A 17778-nucleotide genomic window follows, 5' to 3' on the forward strand; every position below is an offset into this window, starting at 1 on the left:
AAATAAAATAAAAACAACTAATTCATTTAATTCTAACAAATAAAAATATAAACAAATACACATCATCAAATCAAGCACGCAAATTACAAAATTAATTACACTCCATTTAAGCATATTTAAATCACACAAATACATACAACTCAATTCAAATAAATCATTTAAGCACACACAATTTAAATTAAATAAATAAGTCAATTAAACATATAACAAATAGACAAATAATCAATTAATCAAAATTAGGAGTATTACAAATAGTGTTGGATTTTTGTTGGGGGGGGGGGGGGGGGGATTTAGGGTATACTTGGTTTGTAACTCTGAAAATAGTTCTCAGAAATTCAAAAAATAGAAAACAGAGAACTATAAATTAAAGACTGTTATCTGAAAACATGCATTTTAATAACTGAGTTTTCAGAAAATTAAACAAGCAATTTTTTTTTTTGGTAAATATTATATCATATCAACCGCGTCAAAATTTAAGGATTCTAACGTAGAAGGTCGGGTATCTAAAGTATAATATGGTAAAGAGTTCAAGTCCTTTAGTCATAAAAGAAAGGAGAATAGAATGGATGACCCATCCTTCCCTGCTTTACAAATTTCCATCCTTCCAAAAACAGGGAAAAGAAAAGAGCAAACACAATTGAACTATGGTGGAAGAAGTGAGGGAATACAAGTGAACTATTATAAAAGTTTTAAATTAAATATTATCCTAAATTATACAAGTTACTATCTTCAAGAAATTATAATATAATAAATATTATTGAATATAATGGTAAAAATAATTAAAATTTTTGTTTCATTCTCTTTCAATGAACTTAGTAAATTATCATCTTATTTTTTTCTTTTCTATCTAACCGAATAAAAGGAGGAACTGCATAATCTTATCTACCCATTCATCTTTCCCTTCCATCCAATTTTTTTTCTTTCCTACCAAATAGAGCATTAAAGTCAAGAGGCAAAGAAAAACAAATAATTGCAAAATAATTTGCATGTCAATGAGTAGCCTAAGAAAGATAAATCATTCACAAAAAATAAAAAAAAAAAGAAAGAAAAATGAGAGAAGTTTGAAAGGAAAAAAAATTAGAGTTCAATTCAAAAAGAAAAATTAATTTTTTTAAAAGAAAATTAAATAAATTTAATGAGTAAACGGGAAAAGAAGCAATATTGAATTTGGTTCAAGCCAGGTCTCGTCGCTTAATTAGGGGGCAAAATTATAAAAAAGGATTTTATTGATGAAAAGGAGTCCAATTATTATTATTAGTATTATTATTATTATTATTTATTGGAGAATGAAAAAAATTGGAATAAAAAGAAGAACAGTAAAAAGGAAAAGAAAGAAAGGATTGGAGAAAATTTTCAAGGGATAATTTTAAGGGAAGTATTTATTACAATATTTTACAAATTATACACATAATATAAAAAATTTACTTGGGCCGCAAGTGTCTCGCTCTCCTAAAGTAAGTGGGTTTCTGAAAAATAAATAAATAAGTTTCCAAAGTAAATTCGGACAGAAACCCTAAGCCAAAGTCTTCTGTGTGTGTTTGGGCCATAATATATATATTCGCTCTTCGTTGATGGCGTTAACACTAGGAAAACCATATTGTTCGTTTGGGGACAGTTCACGCAATAAAATCCTTCGGTGCTAATAAGATTAGTCTGTGTTAGGAACCGCATAATAAAATCATAGATGAAGAAAGTGAAAAACTTAAAGTTGTCTCTTCCGGAAGAGCTTCTTTGCGAGATACTCAAAGAACTTCCTGTAAAAATCTTGCTTAGATTCAGGTGTGTTTCCAAGCGTTGGTGCGCTATGATTGACGATCTACCTTTTGTTCAGTCACACCATGATCACTCCCAGACTCGACCTCACGGCATCAACATCCTCGTCCTATGTCAACGTGGCTCATCTACTCAAATCTACTCTACAGATCCAGATGGATCAGGTCCAATCCTTCCATTGTTAGAAATTCCCGAAGTCAAAAGGAGCAAAAATATCTGTTTTTCCTTGCAATCTGTTAATGGATTAGTCTGTGTTAGCAGACGCATAATAAATCCTAGCACGAGAGAATGCATAACCCTTCCAAAAGTGAAGACAAGTATACCTTATGAGTTCGAAGAAGAAGAACTGGGTAGATTGAGGATTCAACCGGAATACTTGTTAGGGTATGATCCTGCCACTAAAAAACACAAAGTCCTTAACATATGTTATATTTTTATTAGTAAAAGACGCCTGGTCCAGTTCAAGATCTTGACTCTTGGCACAAACATGTGGAGAAATATTAATTCTGTCCCAAATCAATTAGAGGGACTTGAGATTTTCAGGGCTCGTTGCATTGCCGGTGTTATATATTGCTTTGCGCACGCATTGAATTCGGATGGAATATTGGCTTTTGAGGTGGGAGACGAGAATTTTAGGGTCATGCAACTCCCAGAGGGCGTGACTAAAAGCTTCTGTACAATAGAAGTTAGAGGGCATCTGGCTTTGATAGATAACGAGGTGAGAACAATTTGGATTTTGGAAGACTACTCCAAGCAATTTTGGACTAAGCAGAGTCTAAGTCTAATCCTTCCAAGAAGTCTTGGGCTGGAATTTGTAAAACCAATTGGTACCATTTCTACTGGTGAGATTTTATTTCAATTTAAACGGCAAGATAAAGAGTTTTTTTATTATGATTTGGAAAGAAAAACGTCAAGGAGGGCTGACGAGTTATCAAACTTACAAATACATGTTCACCCATATAATAGTTTAAACGTTCATTTCACCAAGTATGTGGAGAGCTTACTTCCATTAAAGCAGATGTAATTAGAAGGATTGTTACTTTATTTTTTTATTTTTTTATTTTTTTTTTTATTTTTATCAGGTTTCATTATTTGTAGTTTTTGAAATATTCAAGATATTACAATTTTAAATTTTTTAAGTTTTATTCTCTATATATATGGAGAGAGAGGAGTGTAATGGTCATTGGAAACATTTTGGTTTGGTTTATATATATGGTTCTCACTCTATTGTTTTCATGAAATATTCCCTCATTTAAAGGATAAATGTTTTGAAGCTTATAGGCATTCTTAGATGCTCAAGACTAGCTTTATGTTTTGATTAAAAGGCTCGGCTTCACCCCCTTTTTTTTTTTTTAACATTTCTCTTTTTGTATTTATCTCACCTTACTGAATTCTGTCTTTGTACGTGATGCTTTATGTTTTGTAAAAATTGAGCTTTTTCTTGAATACTAGATATGGCATTATGGGAGCTATCTTATAAAGGAGTCCTCATCCATCATTTCCTTGCAATTAGGTGATTCTAGCTTTCTAAGGAGTTAAAACCGGCCTCTTCATTAAACAAACCTTTTTGAGGCCATATCTAGCTTTACATTCAGCATTAAGACCAAAGTCATCCAGAAGAGATTGCACAACCATCGAAATAGCTTGAAGTCTGTATCTAGCATTAGACAATTGGGACATAATATGTTTAAATACATTTGCATTCCAGTCTTTCATTTTCGCTTTCACACCCTGCAGCTTTCTGAAAAGAATGTATTGGGGTTACCCGACACTTGAATAATCCAAGCTTCCTTTATAACCTCTCTAAACTCCTGTGATGTTGACAATATTTTAGAATTAGGGAGGTTCTTAGTGTTTGTTGTCAAGTACAGTGTACCCGTCTTGCTTCCACGGGTCACGACCAAGGTTGCCTTGGTGATTTTCCACAAACCACTAATGAAGTTAACTGCGTGCCCATCGTCGTCTAGTTGTCCCATAGAGATCAAATTTTTTTTTTTTTCAAAGCCAAGAACATGCCTCACATTTTGCAATTCCCATACAGCCCCACTAGGTTGCTTCATCCGAATATCACCTTTACCCATGATATTCAAAGGCTCATCGTCAGCCAGATAAACCTTTCTTAATTAAATCACCACAGACGTAGTTCTCCATGATTTCATGATGCGGGTAGAGTGAAAGGATGCACCTGAGCAGTGATAGATCTATGAAAGGCTTAGTGGGGGCATCCTCCCCACTGAAATTTTTTATTATTACATTTTATACCACTAAATTTATACTTTTATGTATTTATACTCGAAATTTTTTAAAATTGCCCCCACTAAAATTATAAAATAACCCTTTTATATAAATTTGGCCCCTCATCATATGAATTCCTAGATCTGTCCCTGCACCTGAGTCTAAAACCCAATACTCAACCAAACTATCTACACTCAGAATTAAAGCATCAATAACCTCTTTTCTGACGGCGTTTACAGATTCCTGTTTTCCTTTAATCTTCTCTTTGGTGCTCGACAATCAAATTTTAAATGCCCATTCTTTTCACATTTCTAACAGAGTCTAGTTTTCAACTTGCTTCTGTGTTTGGATTTGGATTTACTACTGTTTGAGTTTGATCTTTTAGAAGCTTTTCCTCTGTCCTCGGCATTTAAAATAGATCCAGATGATTCCTCTGTTTCCCCTCTATGAATATCTTCACAAAGAATCAAGTCTTGAACATCATCTAACTTCAATTTTATTTTCCCTGAATAACTACTCACTGCTGTAATAGTACCATTCCAGCTTTCTGGTAAATTGGATAAGAGAAACAACGCCTTAACCTCATCATCAAACTCTATCTTTACAGAGTTTAACTGAGTCGTAACAATGTTAAACTCGTTCAGATGGTTAGTCACTAAAGCGTCTTTTAACATTTTTTGGTTGAATAATCGATGTATCAAACATACCTTGTTAGACGCAGTGGGTTTCTCATATATATTTGAAAGGGCAATCATCAAACCTGCTGTTTTTATCTCCTTTGCTATGTTAAAGGTAAAGTTGCGCGACAACATTAATCAAATGACCCCTAGTTCTTGCCGATCAAGAAGGGCCCAATCATCATCCTTGATCTCTTCTAGTTTCTCTTCGGAAAGAGGCTGATACAACTTCTTCTGATGCAAATAATCCTTAATTAATCTGTATCTTCCAGAACCTGAAATCTGCACCATTGAACTTGTCGATCTTGACCCTTTTTTTTTTTTTTTTTTTTTTCTGTACCCATCGCTCCCACTCGAACCTAGTGGCTCTGATACCAGTTGTTATGAAATTAAATAGAAAACACAAGAAATAGATTAAACACACACACAACAAGAACACAAGGATTTTACTTGGTTCACCCAAAATTCAGGGCTATGTCCAAGGATTTCATTATGATGATAAATAAAGGTTAGCAGATATAGAGGGTTCAAAATGAATATATAACCTAGCACTAGGGCAACATAACAGACTCCACACTACCCATCAAACATCGATATGGATATTGGAAAACTATGTAAAACAAGTGTGGATTAAGCACAGTCTAATCCTTCCATGAAGTGGTCATGGGCTGAATTATTTAAAATCAATTGGAACCTTTTGTATTGGTGAGATTTTATTTTTATTTCAATCAACACCAGACGAAAAATATCTTTTTATTTTTTATAATGATTTGGAAAGAAAAACATCAAGGGGGCTCACGAGCTATCAAACTTACAAATACTTGTTGGCCATATGACAATTCATCAGTCCATGCCACTTCACCAAGCATGCGAAGAGCTTACTTCCATTATAGTAGATGTAATTAAAAGGATCATTAAATTGTCTTATTTTATTTTTATTAGTTTGAATTTCATTATTTTTAGTTTTTGAAGTATTCAAGATATTACAATTTCAAGATTTTAAGTTTGATTCTATATATACATGAGTATTATATATTATGGTCATTGGAGACATTTTGGTTTGGTTTATTGTTCTCTCTCTATTGCTCACATGAAAAACTCCCTCAATTCAAGGATAGATTTTATTAAGCTTATAGGCATTAAAAAATGTTCAAGGCTTCTTTTATGTTTTGATTAGCTTTGTTTTTTCCTACATTTCTCTTTTGATATTTACTTAACCCTTTTTGAATACTGTCTTTGTATATCATTGCTTTAAGAACTCCAATTAAACCTCAAAGTTTAATATGTTGGATTTCAAAGGTTGAAGAATGAATGGATGGAAATTATTTTTATTCCACTGGTCTAATAATGTTGGATTTTAGTTGGGAAGGGACGGTTGCACAGCAGTTTAGGGCATGCTTGGTTTGTAACTTTGAAAATAGTTCTTAGAAATTCAAAAAATAAAGAACAGAGAAATATGAAAGACTGTTATCCAAAAACAAACATTTTTATAACTGATTTTTCCGAAAACAGTTTTCAGAAAACTAAACCATGCACGCAGAATTTTTTGTACAGTTTTCAGTTTTCCTAGAACAGAAAACTGTTTCCATAGTTACAAACCAAGCAAGCCCTTAGTGTCTTTGTAGCTCTTTTGTTCTTCTACGCAATGCATTCCTTGATGTCTTAGACAATCTTTAGCTTCCATCTTTCTTTCCTACTTAATTGATCTTTGCACCCGTCGTAGCTATGTCCATAACTGAAGGAAACTGCTTTGATCCTTCGGCAAAATTCGTAGTGTCATTGTTGATTGAGGGGTTGCTCATTTTGAGGCCTATTGATCAGTGATCCTTGATTTTATTTTTTTGACAAATTTTGAGGTTCTCTCCTTGAATTCCTAACAACTTTGTGCTTTAGATGGCAGTCCATCATAATGCTTTCCACCATAAACAATTTTCATTACATCCATTCCCGAAACCTTTGTTCTTTTTTCTTGCCCTTTCTTTAGAGACATTTGGATTTCTATCCAAAAATATACTCCACTAGATTAGACATCTTTTTTTAGACAAATGCTAGAGGGATCATGTCTCACATCGAATTTAGATGAAAAAGAGATTGGGTATATATGGACAAGTATAAAACACTACCCAACAATATTGAGCTTTTGGGTCAGAAGTCCATTTTCATTCACTCGCACCATACTGGCTCTATCTGTTAACAGTTTGGTCTATGAGTATAGGAACTCATACAAATTTGTTTAACATTTGTTTTTTTTGTTATTTGTTTAAAATACATGTGTTTTATTTGTGTTAAAAGGGAGTTGTATGGGCGTTCACTTCTGATGGGCATGAAACTCTGCTCTAGTGTAATTTGTGAAATGTGTGTGTACTTACCTAATAAAAACTTAATAATAATAATAAAAAAACCAACTCAACTAGTCTGATGATCTTTTATATTTATAATTTTAATTGCATCATATATTTTTAATCATAATTAAATTATTTCCAAGTCTCCTTTTTCTATAAAACTTGTTGTATCATAATCCTTTAATTTATTAACATGAATATTTAGATTGTGCCTTATATTAATAAAAAATATATATATATTAAGCAAAGATAGCCCAAACTGTGTTTGATTCAGTTTTCTGAAAACTCTTAAAAATCTTTTGACTTGGAGAGAGGTAGAGGGAGACGGTGAGACACCTTATAAAGCACAGAACATGGAATGGTTAAAGAACATCATTATGGTTTGATAATTGGTTGCTTCAGGTCCAGGTCAATGTTTCATTCTATAGGTGATATGGTTATTCAACATTCTGGTCTTCGAAATTAAAGAAGCTTTTGTTGCTTATATTATTGAGATGAGTTTGACAATGGCCAATGGGGGCTTCTAGCATTAAAACGTCGGCATTTTGAGAATTGTCCTTTAAAGTAATTTTAACTTTGTGTATTTTTTATTATTATTGAATAAAGAATATTGGGGGGTATTTTCGTATTTTTACCAACCCCTCTTACAAAAAGTCCTTATTTGCACTATTTGGAAACTATAGGGGTGGCGTTTGAATGATAGGGGCGTGTTTTTCACACTTTTGAAACTACGGGGGCGTGTTTTGCACTTAACCCATTTTGGAATTGAACAATTGAATGCTTAGAGCATTTGTAATGCAAAATGCTATATTTTCATGCCAAATTTCTATTTTGAGAGGAGTTAGTGTCAAAATGCTATATTTTTGCAATTATGATCCAATGGTGCATTTCATAAAAAATGCTATTTTTTGACACAACAACCATTCCATATTTTAAGAGCCCATTAGAATCCCTTATTTTTATTTTAGCAACTTTTGACAATCTCAAAATATGAGAGGTCTTTTGAGAGAGTACATTGGAGTGTCAATTTTTATCTACTCATTATATTTTGAGTTTGAGAGGTCATTTGAGAGTTGCTACATTTGAGAATCTCAAAATATGAGAGGTGTTTTGAAAGCCCATCGGAGTGCCTTATTTTCATCCACCTGTTGTATTTTGAGTTTGAGAGCTCATTTAAGAGGCCATTGGAGATGCTTTTCGCTAACTATGTACACAAAGCACTGAATGCACATATTTAAGTTTCTGTACTGGTTATTTTGCTTTAAAAATAATAATAAAATAAAATTTTACATAAATGTGTTGTAGTTACACAACCGTTTCTCTTGGCATTTAAACTTTTATACATAAATGTGTTGTATTATAGCGACACGACATTTAAATTTAAATTTGTTGTGTTATAGTTACATGACCTTTTGAGATAGGTCACTAGAAACCAGTGCTCTCTTTTACTAGTTTGCATTGGTAGGCTTTTTAAAACCAACTAAAAGGTATTCTTTTAAATTATTAGAAAGTTACGTGTACTCATGAGTGAATATAAGGGTGGGCTTGAGGCCCCTTAAAAAAAAAAAAATTGTTACTATACTAATTTTAGCCTAGTTCAAAAAAAATTATTAATAAAATTATTCTACTCAATCAAGTCCAAGTTAACTTAGTCACAATACTAAAATAAAGACCTAAATGAATTAAGCCCAGTGTCATGGGCCTAGAGTTTTGGCGCAGCGGCACGGCCCGTGCGGCACCAAGGCGTTGTTTTAGCTCGCGCAAGCGCCCTGATCAGCCACCACAACCTGCCCTTCCAAGGATACATGCTAACTGTTTCGGCCTGCCTTGGCCTTGTTAGGGGAACGGCTCCAGCTCCCGACCAGTTTGTCCAGGGATGGCCAACTCCCTTCTTCATAGTCAAGTCCACGACTAGTGACAAGCACCTCGAACTGAACCAAGTCGACCTGCCTGAACTCTGAAGAGGTACCATCCTGTGGTCCTGCACGCCCCTTCTTTGGAACCATTCCCAATCAATGAATGTTCTTAGCCAACCAGTATGCGTGTCTCCTATGATCATAGCATCGTTAGGAATCGGAACGTGACATTCTCCCCCACTCAAATCCTGCGACGCCCTCGTCGCAATGCGGCGCTGACTCCGCTGCGTCCAACATTCCAAAGTCTCTCTCCTAAAAGTGGAATGCTCGCCTGCCCACCATCGCTTCCTTGTACAACCCCTGGCTGCATTCACCCAATGATAGGGTTTCGGGCTAAAGGGACGCCCACTTTTTCGGGACGCAACCCCACATTATGCCACCTCCGCGACACCCCGAGCAAACAAAGGCCCTCTGGCCGACTTGATACCCGCCCTTCACAACGGTTTGCACGCCTCTTGAATTTGTAAGAACTTTGGTGCGCGCGGCCCTCCGGCTTCAAAGGACGCTTCTTCATGGGGAGATGGAGGTTCTCCTCTAACAGCATTGATTGCCCACCGACGCTTTAGTGCACCCACTTCATTCTCAAGACCCCCGGATCGACAAGGGGGCACACCTCTGTGCTTTTCCCCAAGTCCTGCTCTGATACCATTTGTCAAGGGCCTAGAGATTTGGCGCAGCAGCACGGCCCGTGCGGCACCAAGGCGTTGCTTCAACTCGCGCAAGCGCCCGGTCATCCACCAAGACCTGCCTTTCCAAGGATACATGCTGACTGGTTTCGGCCTGCCTTGGCCTTGTTAGGGGAATGGCTCCAGCTCCCGACCAGTTTGTGCAGGGATGGCCAACTCCCTTCTTCATAGTTAAGTCCACGACTAGCGACAAGCACCTCGAACTGAACCGAGTCGACCTGCCTGAACTCTGAAGAGGTACCTGTTGGGATTTATATGCCCTGGCATAGCAAATTCCTGTTTGGATTAAAGTGACATATATTCCTGACGTTTATGAAATATTTATGTTTTATACAATTGGTGAATTCAATGTATTATATTTCGATTCATTATAGAATTGATAGTGTCCATTTGATTACAAGAGATATTTATATATATGTTTGTGATGGCAATCAATGCATGATATATAAATAGTAATCATAAATGGTTCATAGTCGGTAATTATGAATGGACTCATAATTAATTAAGATTTGAACTGGATCCGTGTTAGGTTGAGATATATTGCGAGAGCCGTCGTATGCAATTGCTCCCTATCACTGTCATGGCATTTGACTCTTAAGTATGAGAAAATTATAGACTCTTTTATTAATTAATAATTACTTTGATTTGTTTGGCGGATTCTTCGGGATCCTTAGACTGACACTTTGGGTAGTTATGTAATTAATAGTTAGAGGGTTATATTTTCAATATTTGCATCATTACTACTTGTATTTATTTTGTATTGATTATGGTTGATCACAAAGTAAATTCGAAGGCCTTCGTGTATTTTTAGACAAAATGATTTATTATATATTTATTTATTTAAATTATTATTTTTGTCAAACAAATGTTTTATTGTGATCGAGTCAGAAATAATCAAAGGTACCAAAATAAATATATTAATTAAGTAGTCGGATTGAGGGCTTTATTTATCCGATAACTAATTATGCATAGAGGGGTCAAAGTGCAATATTGACTTAGAGGTTATTTATTATTTAATTGGAGTTCAATTAATTTCTTTTAGTGTAGTAGAAATTAATTTATGAATTAATTGAATTGGGTCCATGAATCGGGCCAATTATTAATTCATTGTAGCCAATAAAATAATAGGCCCAATGGATTCTCACTCATAGCCTAACTTGATATTGGAATCATATTAGATTTGAGACATGTGAATTAGAGATTGAGAATGATTAGTTGTTTCCTTTTCTTTACCTTTATGTTGCCTATAAATATACATGGTCTATGTATATTTTAGGTGTGATTTTTAGTAGAAGGAAAAATGAATATATTTTATCTCTCTAGAAAATTAGGGTTTACGTTCTCATCTAATGGAGGCTCCCACAAGCCTAGTTTTCCAAGATCATTTATGGAGGTATATGAGTGATTCCTAAAGGCAAAACAATTACCAAGAAGATGGAGATCCAAGGAGAATGCATCTTGCTAAAGGATCTACAATAAGTGAGAACATTCACTTTAGAGGAGAGATCTAAGGTTTACTCAAACCTTGATGTAAGTATTCAATCTTTTAATTGAATGATACATCATGTTTTATTTTTGTATAAAACTTGTCACTATGTAATGAATCAAGATCTATGAATTTAAATCCCTCGAAAAGTTTTTAAAACTAGCACGTTTCCCAACAGTACCATCTTGTGGTCCTACACGCCCCTTCCCTGGAACCATTCCTAGTCAATAAATGTTCTTAGCCAACCAGCATGCATGTCTTCTATGCTCATGGCGTCGATAGGAATTGGAACGTGACACCAGGGTCAGTCCTGACCTAAGGCAACAAAGGGTCTCAAAATTTGCGGGGCCTTGTACGATAAGACACAAGAAAAAAATAAATAAATAAATTTAGGGCAAATCATTTCAACCAGCTGGTCAAATGGTCAAAACTCCAGACAGGGAAAATTTTTATCACTATTATCAGATTAAATCAGCCAAATCCTGTAACTCTAAGTACCAAACCTGCTCTTTTTATCGGTTATTTGACCATTCGACTGGTCGGTTGTTTTTGCCTATTATATATATCAATATTTTTAGGGCAAATCATTCAGCCTCCCCAATCGCCTCCATCTCCATTCTCGTTCTCAGATCTGAACTCCCCCCTTCCCGACCACCCTCTCTTTCTCTGCAACTGCAAATTACAAAATCTACAAGAATCAGAAGTTCAAAGCCCATATATTTCAGATTCAAAACTCATATTGGCATATCATTTCAGATTGTTCAAAAAATCAAAACCCATATCTTTCAGTTTCCATCGCCCGCTGTTCCAGTTAGGGTTCGCCGTTCGCAAGCTTCAGCTGCTGTCTCTCAACTCTTAGGCTTGGCCCCCTCTCTCTCTGCAACTGCTAACTTGTATGTATGGGTTTTGTTTAATTTTCTTTCTTTTCTAAATCGAAAAATCAAGGTTTGTAATTCTAGTTTTGCAAATTAAATCCTATTTGGTGAAATTTTTACAATATAAAGTAACAAAATTTTGAGGTAATCACTGTAATCTACATTTTATTTCAGCAAAACAAATATATATATTTTTATTTCTTTAACTTCTATTTTTGGGATTTTTTTTTTTTTTTTTTTTTTTTATACAAGAAAATTTGAATCTGGGCATGAAAAAAAAAAAAAAAAACAAACGAATTTGAATTGGATTAGAAATCTGCATAGATTGAATCTGATCGAAACAATTTTTATCAACATACCAAGCTTTTTGAAGATGGAAATCTTTTCAGAACTAAAAAAAAAAATCACAACAAGAACTTTGACAAGCAAAAGTAGTTAATATGGGGTAAAGCTCTAAAGTTACTTCTTGAAAATTAAAATACTTACAAAAAGCATGCTTTTGAGTGAATTCCGTAGTGTTGGAAGGGGCTTGCCATGAACTACCTCACACTTGCTTGCACTAGTAGATTCTCAAATAGGATTAGTAAATTGGTCAAAAGAAGAGATAGGGTACTGAGTGATGAATTGTTCAGAAATAAGTTGGTAATTTTTCTTATTAATTACCCAAAAAGGATTTTCTATGCCTTAATCAGTCAATTGTCTAAAGAAACATTGTTAGTTAACTAAAATTGAATTAAACAACATTTGATTTTGATTGAAATATTTTGATTTAGCCCAGCCCATTGAGAAATCCTGGATGTTTTGTTTCACATAGAAATATTACACAAAGGATATATTCTATCTTTCTGCCATATTTTTATTTTCAAATTTTGGTTTTTAATTTTCTTTTGTTATTAGAATGCAGAATATCAGGATATTGATTTGTTAATTTTGAAGATTAATCAGGATATTGATTTGTTAATTTTGAAGATTATTCCTAAACTGATGCATTGTACTTTGTTATTGGATTAATTTAACATAAGAGCTTAGAATAATATGTGTTAATCATACTTATCCTTAATCACACCTCTTTCTGCGCATAGGTGTCCAACATTTTGACTGAAAGCATAGTTGGGTTGGGTTGATACATGACACAAATAGTACTTAGATGGTGGTGTTTTAATTGTTATGAGTGAGATTATGAAACCTCTTCCTTACAACTTGTGTGTTTTTTTATTTTTAGGGTTAACATCGGGCCTTAACATTTAGCAAGAACAAGGTTCAAGAAACATGCCTCCTCAATCATCAGGTAACAAAGTCCTCTTTTTTCTAAAATTTTTATTGGCATTTTTAGCTATTGGTTACGTTTATATATTCATTTTTTACATACTAATTTTTTGTTTTTGTTTTTGTTTCTACATACATATATATGCTTGATTAATGGCAATTAAAGACTTGGAAGTTTAGTTTTCAATTTCAGAATATATGTTTTACAAGTTCACTAACGCTTTTAAACCTTTTCCTCTTTTTGTACTAATAATGTAGGTCTCTTTTCTGAAAGAAGAGAGTTGATGGGAATGGGTGGTGTTGGGAAAAAGAAGGTATGTTTTTTTTTTGCCTAGCTAATTGAATTATATAAATTCCCTTACCGTTGTAGCAGTGATGTTGGTTTAATGACCAATTATGATAGGAAGTGTCTTTTCAGTTTATCTTAATCAAATGTATATCTATGCAAGAGGATTACGTGATTCTAGATGATGATTCTAGATGAGGATGTTAATGTCAACGTTACGAGGATTTTGATGTCAACGTTGACTCTAGTGATGACGATTGATGATGTTGATAATATGTTGATACACTCAACTTAAGTCAAAGCACTTAGAATTGAAGGAAATTTAGAGTTGAAGACATACTATTGAGCATAGTGTCTAATTTTTTTAGTTATAAGAATTTTTGGTCACTTCACACACGATTTTTCAGGTCGTGAAATTCTGAAACAATGGTGTGTAATATGATTCATCTACTTGGACTCTCTTCTTTTTCATCTCTCTAAACAAAGACTATAATTTTAACTTTTACTTTATCAATTTGAGCATTGACAGAGTTTTTGAAATGTTGAAATTGAAACAACAAAGAAGAGAGTCCACCGATAAGAATTATCCAACTTAGGACAAAACAAGCTCTCGGAGCGTCCTAACTAATATTGGCATGGGAGACTTCTATAGATATGGACGGACTTGTAGAGAGAAAGATATATGGTTGGGGGCACAAAAATGTACGACAACTGTGAACCAACGATAGGGTTGTGAGCTTTTGGCTTGTTTCATGCGTCCGATCTAAGAAGTGTACAACAATGAAATGGATAGCTCTGATGCACTCAAAGTTACAGACAAAGACAATAATTAATATTATATATTTATAACTTACTTTACTAATCTAATATGATACTACGTATATCATACATATATACATATATATATGTGTGTTTTGATTTAGCCAACCCCATTGAGAAATCCTAGATCCGCCCTTGCATATTTTCTGTTCTGCATAGTTTAAGGAGATTCAAATTTGCTTACAACAAGAGAAGAGCTTGCCAGTCTTTAGCATTGTATTGGAAGTTAAGAAAATGTTGAAGTGATTGCATCTAAAGAACAGATGTGAATGGTTTTCCATGCATGAAGAACACAGAGAGCATAGGTTTGTTGAAGCAAGGTAGGACATACTAGATCTATCAAGGGTGGGGTGTTTAAATTACCAAGGGCTGTCATCCAAAGGGTGAAGCTATGCTTGGGTATGTTGTGCTTGAACCATATTGTTGTAGTCCAAAATAGAGGAGGAGGGAACTGTGAAATGATTTTAATGGTAGAGGAGTGTACAGGGAAGAAGCGGAGAGAAAGCCATAAGCAGGGTAGGGCTTGAGATTCCCAAAAGGCGAACTTTCAAATGTGAAACCCTTTGTACTGTTGTGGTCAACATATATATTTCACACCGACAAAAAAACTTATAAGATTGCACAGTTTTCATTAAAATGAGAATTGAAATATCTAGGACTCGTTCGGGAAGAGAAAACTTTAATAGCTTGGATGGATTGAAAATCCATTACAATTCTAATTAATATGTGTTTCTATTTTTATAGATGTTAAAAAGATAATCTTTTATCACAAAATTACACTTTTACAATTATTACCTTTTTCTTTCTTCTCTTGCTTACAGCTCACAGTGGTAGTGGTTTGACTCTTTCTTCCCTCCTCTTTTGATCTTGTGTGTGCATGTATATATATATAGCTAACCTTCCAGGGTGATTTACAAATGAAAAAAATTAAATATAACTTATGTCAATAGATTCTTTCCTTATTTTGTTCATTTCAGGAATTGGTATTGGAATTCTTAGATGCTCAAGGAGCTCTTATGTGCATTATTATTTGCTCATATTCTTATAGATTGGTAAACCAAGATTCTCAATTTTTACTCTCTATTGCATTAATGATTATTATGAAATTGTAACTAAATCTGTTTTGGTGTGATTAATTTTGACAGATTATGCCTAGATTTTGTTGCAATGCGATTGTGAAGGTTGCAAGGTAGAATTTATGGTGGGAGATGGGTAGATTTGTGGAAGTTATGATACATCAATATGCTGTTCTAGGCGTCTTCCTCCATTCCGGATCATTTCCAAATACAGGCTGCTTACGTGAACTGATGTCTCAAACCAAGTCCTTTTACCATCTTTTGGATTTGAAGCTGAGATTCAAAAAATATATTATAATGTTCTCATTTTCAAAAGCCACTATGTACTTTCTCAAGATGCGGTTTCATTTCACATTTGGCTAAATTTCTTTCAATTGTTTGTGATTGATTTTGAGCCTCCTTTTTACACTTTACTCAATTGATTCATCTCTTTTCCTCAAAGAAAGTAGTAGATGATGATAATGAACTATGGTTGTTGATCTTGAATGTTTCAGTCCAATACTACTTATAAGGATGTCAAGGGTGTTTTGTGTCTGCTTTCAGAATTAGCTTCTAATAACCATCTCTAGACTGAAGCAGGTTTGGAAACTTCCTACTGATCGATGACTACTAGGGCTTTCTTTATGGTCTTTAGGCCCTTCCCTACTTGTACATAAACCCTCCAACTTTCTGTACATGGCTTTCTTTCCCCCACTCCACACACACTAGTAATGTATGGATGGTTGTCATATGAACAGGTTTAGGGATTCGGGATTTCCATATGAGGTTAAGGACTTCGTTGGCCGGGGTAAGGTTTTGCTTCCATACTTGGTGATTCAGGTGTTGGGTCCCATTTGCCTTTCCTTTCACTCTCTGTGGAGGGAAAGCCCCACTAGTAAAAATGAGCCATCTGGATTGAGAAATAGCCAATCCGCACTTGACAAACCTGATGACAATCCTAGGTTCGGTCAGAATAAATTTTTTATTTTATTTTAAATGATAGGTCAGACTATTTTGATATTCAAATACTCTTGCTCTATTTTTGAGTGCTATCTGTGTAAGATTTTGTTCGGTTCGTATAGCTGCAAATTTTGGTGCAAATTTTTGCACCTACTACACTCACATGCTGGTGGGCAATACCGTGAGCCCAACTGTCCATGAATCTGGAAGCCCATAAGAGAAGAGCTTGCCAGTCATTGGCATTGTATTGAAGTTAATTTTTTTTTTGAAGTGATTGCATCTAAGGAAGAGATGTGAATGGTTTTCCATGCATGAAGAACACTAGGGCATAGGTTTGTTGAAGCAAGGTAGGACATGCTAGATCTATCAAGGTTGGGGTGTTTAAATTACCTAAGGGCTGTCATCCAAAGGGTGAAGCTATGCTTGGGTATGTTGTGCTTGAACCATATTGTTGTACGTAGTCCAAAATAAAGGAGGAGGGAACTGTGAAATGATTTTAATGGTAGAGGAGTGTACAGGGCAGAAGCGGAGAGAAAGCCTTAAGCCCGACAGGGCTTGAGATTCCGAAAAAGCGAACTTCAAATGTGAAACCCTTTATACTGTTGTGGTCAACATATATATTTCGCACCGACAAAAATACTTATAAGAATGCACAATTTTCATTAAAATGAGAATTGAAATATTTAGGACGGTTCGGAAAGAGAAAACTTTAATAACATTGATTGAAAATCCATTACAATTCTAATTAATGTGTTTCTATTTTTATGGATGTAAAAAAGATAATCTTTTATCACAAATTTTATTTTTATTTTTATTTTTATTTTTATTTTCTGGCAACAACCACCAAAAAAAACAACAAAGAAACAAGTCCACTCTCACCCTCAACCAACGGCATCAACTGCCAAAAGCCTAGAGATGAAAGCTGGGATCGAAAGAAGCACCAAATCCTCATCCATGTTAGCCCTTGATAGACCAGCTAAAGCATGAGCCACCTTATTACCATCCCTTCGAACATGTGCTAATGAAAACGAAGAACAAGCCTGCATCTCTTTCCGGAGCTCAGACAACAAAGGAAAGCACTCACCATCATGATATCGCACACCCGCAATAGCTTCCACCACCACTTTAGCATCCGTCTCAAAGCAGACCTGTTGAAAGTTAAACATCTTGGCCCAATACACAGCACGATACAAAGTAAAAGCCTCAGCGGCCCTCACGGACAAGGAAGAAACTGATTTAAAAATCAATGCTTGAAGAACAGAGCCATCAGAGTTCCTAAAAACCGCCCCTCCACCTCCTAACAAAGCGGATTTGGAAAAACAAGATTACACTTTTACAATTATTACCTTTTTCTTTCTTCTCTTGCTTACAGCTCACAGTGGTAGTGGTTTGACTCTTTCTT

The 17778-nt window shown here is 34.8% G+C and overlaps 1 long non-coding RNA gene across 1 annotated transcript; it reads left to right on the forward strand.

Moving 5' to 3' along the window:
* Positions 1–11979: 11979 nt before the first annotated feature.
* Positions 11980–13566, forward strand: LOC132305578 (uncharacterized). The gene is made up of 3 exons (XR_009481634.1): positions 11980–12008; positions 13213–13278; positions 13515–13566. It is a non-coding gene; the product is annotated as an uncharacterized LOC132305578 (long non-coding RNA).
* The last annotated feature ends 4212 nt before the right edge of the window (positions 13567–17778 follow it).

This window comes from Cornus florida, unplaced genomic scaffold, assembly GCF_030987335.1.
Source record: "Cornus florida cultivar Cherokee Brave unplaced genomic scaffold, ASM3098733v1 CherokeeBrave_3.0.0_Hap2_Chr04, whole genome shotgun sequence".
NCBI classification, from domain to species: Eukaryota; Viridiplantae; Streptophyta; class Magnoliopsida; order Cornales; family Cornaceae; genus Cornus; species Cornus florida.